Source organism: Canis aureus, chromosome 9, assembly GCF_053574225.1.
Source record: "Canis aureus isolate CA01 chromosome 9, VMU_Caureus_v.1.0, whole genome shotgun sequence".
Lineage (NCBI taxonomy): Eukaryota > Metazoa > Chordata > Mammalia > Carnivora > Canidae > Canis > Canis aureus.
Genome location: NC_135619.1, coordinates 10,165,274 through 10,171,273, shown reverse-complemented (window position 1 = coordinate 10,171,273; position 6,000 = coordinate 10,165,274). Strand labels below are relative to the sequence as shown.

The window sequence follows — 6,000 nt, the reverse complement described above, 5'->3', positions numbered from 1 at the left end:
ATTACTAACTCACTGAAGACATTACTTGTTTTCCTGGATTGTGAAGAAATATACATTAGGAGGCAAAATAGCTTAGTGTCAAGACAAGCAAGCAGGAAGTCCAAGAATCCCTCTTTTGTCACTGTCATATGCACACTTTTGAGTCTGTTCCTTATCAGTCAGTGCCTCTGTTTCCAATAAATAAGACAATAGGTTGGAAACAAAGTGACCTTTACAGGAAAAAAAAAGCAACTTTATCATTTGGTAAAATACATTTCATATTAGGGTGTAAACACACATATATTGTGTTTTATCTTTTTTATTTCATCACTCCTACCCAGTTGTAAGCTAAAAGATAGAAATATAGGAACTAGTATCCTTGTTTGTCCTCTGCTTTCAAGGAGACAAAGTGTTCTTTCCAATTGCTATAATATATCCTTGGTGAGGAAGGAGGGAGAGGGAGCAGAGATGGATGGAGGCTTACTAGCGATATTTTTCTAATTGTTAGAAAAAGGTAATAGATTATTAGTTCTGTTATATTGTGACTCACACTCAAGAGAATAAGAGAGTGAGGAATAATCCTGTTCTGACATTGCCTTTTGGAAAAAAACACCATGCATAGAGCAACAAACAAAGCCCAAGACAAAGAGGTGGAGTAAGTGGAGACCAATCTTGTGGGGATTCTCATAATTACTAAATATTCAAAATCCTTTATCTCATGCCAACTATTGAAACTGACTTCACTGTAGCAGAAAAAAAGACTAATATATCCATCTGGGACTAAACTAAAAAAGATGTAGAGCATTTCCACATGAGCAAATAAATATCAGGATAAATAAATTTGCTCCTCTCTGGAATGAATTCAATGGTCATTGTGATAGGTCTTGTAAACATACCTTGCTCTAACTAGACATCTTGTTAGTACAATAGTATTCACCAAAATAGAAATCATACTCATCTACCTCCATACTTCACAGTTTTGTTGGAGAACAGTAGAAACATTTGAATATATGAACAGGTTCACTAACTGCAATGATAAAAATTGCATGGCATAAAACAGAAACCAAATCCATGAAGCAACAGAGTCAGGAGAAAGATCTCTTTCCTCTTTATCCTTATCTTTAAATATTTGATTTAACCCCTTAACCATACCTAGTTTCTCAGTACTGTTTGCTTTTTAAAGAGTGCTTCAGGCAGCACTCCTGCTACATTGGAATGTCAGGATTAAAGTACCATCATTCTAATTGTAACATTGTGGGTTTTTTTCCTGAATTTTTAATGTGAAGAGCTAAATCTTGGTATTGATGTCTTCTGGAAACTGATCATTATGAAAACATTTTAGTAAATAAATGGTGGAAGTTCATAGAGATTCTAAATTGGAATAAATAATTATATTCATTTTGTCTAACAGAAGATACTTTACCAGCATCAGATAAATAAATCATAAACATGTGGGGATATTAATTCTTGTAAATATTGAACAGTATAGCTTGTAGTATCATTATGACACTAAATACTTTGCAGGGTAAAACCCTAAACCGAATAATTCAAATTACTTATTTTTATCAAATACTTATCTCTTATAAAGTAACACAAAAATAGCAAAAGAAGCATCTCTAAAATTATAATTGCTCTAGGGAACATTCCCGAAAAAATATCTCAGTAATAAGAAAAGGCTAAAAAAATATGTATTTATTCCAAGAATAATTGAAATTTAATGTGGATAAAAATATAGCACAAGTTTCTTTAATTTCTTACCTTTTTAAGTTTCTTTTATAAATCTATTCCAATTGTATCTAGAAAACACCAAATGGAAGAATTATTATCACAGAATTAAATATTTCAAAATCACCAGCGGCTGTCCCAAAAATTAAATAGTAATTGTTCTAGAGCTATTTAAAATTTGTTTAGATCTACCTTATTATTTTTTTGTAAATTTCATCACCTATTATTTATCCCTATGTGGAAGTCAGCCAGAGGTATGATTCTGAGATCTCACCATTATTGCTCTATAATCTCAAAGCAGTTGGTGGAACTTATATCAGGGAATTGATAAACCTCACTATTGGTCTACTTATTGAACAAACAACTGAACACTGTTTTAGATGTGGCACCAAGGGATTTACAGGATGTAGATAAGATATAGTCACTACTTTTAGGGGGAAAAAAACTAACAGAAATTCCATGAAAGAATAATCTTAAGAGACTACTTATGGGTACTTATCCTAGTGATGCTTCTTGATTAAGCTCTATTACTTACCAAATGACTTGTATTGCAAAGTAATTTCCTTCTGACACTGTCTTTCCAATAATTTTGCGATCAAGGAGATAATGGATATAAACATATATGAAAATGGAATGAAATTCAAATTTTCACAGTGCTTTCAGAAATATTCTAAATATTTTATGCCCAAAGAGAAACTTTGCCAAACTATTTCTTCATCAGCCAAACTGTTATGACGTATTTCTGGGAAGCATGTATCTGTGACCTATAACTAAGAACCCAAGGTGAAGAACACTTACTGAAAATCCTCATGGATCCCTGAAAGCTAATGCCACTAAGAACTATGATTATCTGGAGGCGGGGCAAGAGAGCAGAAGAGGAGGGTCCCCAAGTCACCTGTCCCCACCAAATTACCTAGATAACCTTCAAATCATCCTGAAAATCTACAAATTCGGCCTGAGATTTATTTTTTTTAATTTTTATTTATTTATGACAGTCACACACAGAGAGAGAGGCAGAGATATAGGCAGAGGGAGAAGCAGGCTCCATGTACCGGGAGCCCGACCTGGGACTCAATCCCGGTCTCCAGGATCGTGCCCTCGGCCAAAGGCAGGTGCCAAACCGCTGCGCCACCCAGGGATCCCCGGCCTGAGATTTAAAGAGAGACCAGCTAGAACGCTACAGTGAGAAGAGTTCCCGCTTCTATCAGGTAGGAAGACGGGGAAAAAGAAATAAAGAAACAAAAGGCCTCCAAGGGGGAGGGGCCCGCGAGGAGCCGGGCTGAGGCCGGGGCGAGTGTCCCCAGGACAGGAGAGCCCCGTCCCGGAGAAGCAGGAGCTGCACCAACCTTCCCGGGCGGAAAGGGGCTCGCAGGGAGTTGGAGCAGGACCTAGGAGGGCGGGGATGCCCTCGGGCTCCCGGGGACAGTAACAGACACCTGCGCCCCGGGAGAGTGCGCCGAGCTCCCTAAGGGCTGCAGCGCGCACGGCGGGACCCGGAGCAGCTCGGGGGGCTCGGGGGCGGCTCTGCGGAGGGGGCTGCGGGGCGGGAGCAGCTCAGGAGGCTCGGGGGCGGCTCCGCGGAGGGGGCTGCGGGGCGGGAGCCGAATCCAACAGCGCAGGCCTCGGAGCACACGGCGCCAGGACACAGCCCAGGATCCGGCCTCCCCCCCGGACAGGCAGAGGCCGGGAGGGCCCAGGACAGCGAGGACGCTCCTGCCCCAGCTGAGCAGAGCAGCGGCCCCGCCCCGGAGCCTCCAGGCCCTGCAGACCGAGAGCTCCGGAGCTACTGCGGGGGCTGACTCCAGGGCTGCAGAGCTGGCCCCGCCACTGCGGTTGTTCCTCCTGGGGCTTCACGGGGTAAACAACCCCCACTGAGCCCTGCACCAGGCAGGGGCAGAGCAGCTCCCCCAAGTGCTCACACTTGAGAATCAACACAGCTGGCCCCTCCCCCAGAAGACCAGCTAGACGGACAGGGGAAAAACAAATTATTGACCAAGCAGCCCTGGAAACTTCCAGGGGAAGTCGAGGGATTTACAGTATACAGAATCAGAGGATACTCCCCCTTGTTTTTTGTTCTTTGATTTCTGTTTGCTTCCCCCCCCCTTTTTTTCTTCTCTTTTCTTTTTCTTTTCTTTTTTATTTCTTTTTCTTTTATTCTTTCTCTTCTCTCTTTTTCTCCTTTTCCCAATACAACTTGTTTTTGGCCACTCTGCACTGAACAAAATGACTAGAAGGAAAACCTCACCTCAAAAGAAAGAATCAGAAACAGTCCTCTTTCCCACAGAATTACAAAATTTGGATTGCAATTCAATGTCAGAAAGCCAATTCAGAAAGCACTATTATACAGCTACTGGTGGCTCTAGAAAAAAGCATAAAGGAATCAAGAGACTTCATGACTGCAGAATTTAGATCTAATCAGGCAGAAATTAAAAATCAATTAAATGAGATGCAATCCAAACCGGAGGTCCTAACGACGAGGGTTAACGAGGTAGAAGAAGGAGTGAGTGACATAGAAGTCAAGTTGATGACAAAGAGGGAAACAGGGAATAAGAGAAAAACAATTAAAAGATCATGAGGATAGATTAAGGGAATTAAATGACAGCTTCAGAAAGAAAAATCTATGTTTTTTTTTTTTAATTTTTATTTATTTATGATAGTCACACAGAGAGAGAGAGAGAGGCAGAGACACAGGCAGAGGGAGAAGCAGGCTCCATGCACCGGGAGCCCGACGTGGGATTCGATCCCGGGTCTCCAGGATCGCGCCCTGGGCCAAAGGCAGGCGCTAAACTGCAGCGCCACCCAGGGATCCCAAAAAATCTATGTTTAATTGGGGTTCCTGAGGGCACCAAAAGGGACAGAAGTCCAGAATATGTGTTTGAACAAATCATAGCTAAAAACTTTCCTAAACTGGGAAGGGAAACAGGCATTCAGATACAGGTAATAGAGAGATCCCCCCCCCCCCCCAAAATCAATAAAAACTGTTCAACACCTCGACATTTAATAGTGAAGCTTGCAAACTCCAAAGATAAAGAGAAGATCCTTAAAGCAACAAGAGACAAGAAATCTCTGACTTTTATGGGGAGAAGTATTAGGGTAACAGCAGAACTCTCCACAGAGACCTGGCAGGCCAGAAAGGGCTGGCAGGATATATTCAGGGTCCTAAATGAGAAGAACATGCAGCCAAGAATACTTTATCCAGCAAGGCTCTCATTCAGAATAGAAGGAGAGATAAAGAGCTTCCAAGATAGACAGGAACTGAAAGAATATGTGACCACCAAGCCAGCTCTGCAAGAAATTTTAAGTGGGAATCTGTAAAATAAAGAGGAAGTCCAATGGAGCAATCCACAAAAACAGGGACTGAATAGGTATCATGATGACACTAAACTCATATCTTTCAATAGTAACTTTGAATGTGAATGGGCTTAATGACCCCATCAAAAGTCGCAGGGTTACAGGCTGTATAAAAAAGCAAGACCCATCTATTTGCTGTCTACAAGAGACTCATTTTAGACATAAGGACACCTACAGCCTGAAAATAAAAGGTTGGAGAACCATGTACTGTTCAAATGGTCCTCAAAAGAAAGCAGGGGTAGCCATCCTTATATCAGATAAACTAAAGTTTATCCTGAAGACTGTGGTGAGAGATGAAGGACACTATATCATACTTAAAGGATCTATCCAAGAAGAGGACTTAACAATCATCAATATATATGCCCCAAATGTGGGAGCTGCCAAATATATCAATTATCAATCAAATATATCAATCAATTAATAACCAAAGTTAAGACATACTTACATAATAATACACTTATACTTGGTAACTTCACTGTAGCGCTTTCTACAATCGATAGGTTTTCTAAGCACAACATCTCCAAAGAAACAAGAGCTTTAAATAATACACTGGACCAGATGGATTTCACAGATATCTACAGAACTTTACATCCCAACCCAACTGAATATACATTCATTGCAACTTAATACACATTCTTCTCAAATGCACATGGAACTTTCTCCAGAAGAGACCACATACTGGGTCACAAATGAGGTCTTCACTGATACCAAAGATTGGGATCATCTCCTGCGTATTCTCAGACCATAATGCTTTGAAATTACAACTAAATCACAAGAAGAAGTTTGGAAGGATTTCAAATATGTGGAGGTTAAGGACCATCCTGCTAAAAGATGAAAGGGTCAACCAGGAAAGTAAGGAAGAATTAAAAAGATTCATGGAAACTAATGATAATGAAGATACAACCATTCAAAAGGTTTGGGATACAGCAAAAGCAGTCCGGAGGG

The 6,000-nt window shown here is 41.0% G+C and overlaps 1 long non-coding RNA gene across 1 annotated transcript in view; it reads right to left on the bottom strand.

Annotated features, from left to right (window-relative positions):
• Positions 1 to 1,737: 1,737 nt before the first annotated feature.
• The window catches only part of LOC144320031 (uncharacterized), a 49,499-nt gene continuing 45,236 nt past the window's right edge, over positions 1,738 to 6,000 (bottom strand). Inside the window, exon 3 of the long non-coding RNA XR_013385627.1 lies at positions 1,738 to 1,775. This is a non-coding gene — a long non-coding RNA (uncharacterized LOC144320031). The remainder of the gene's footprint in view (positions 1,776 to 6,000) is intronic.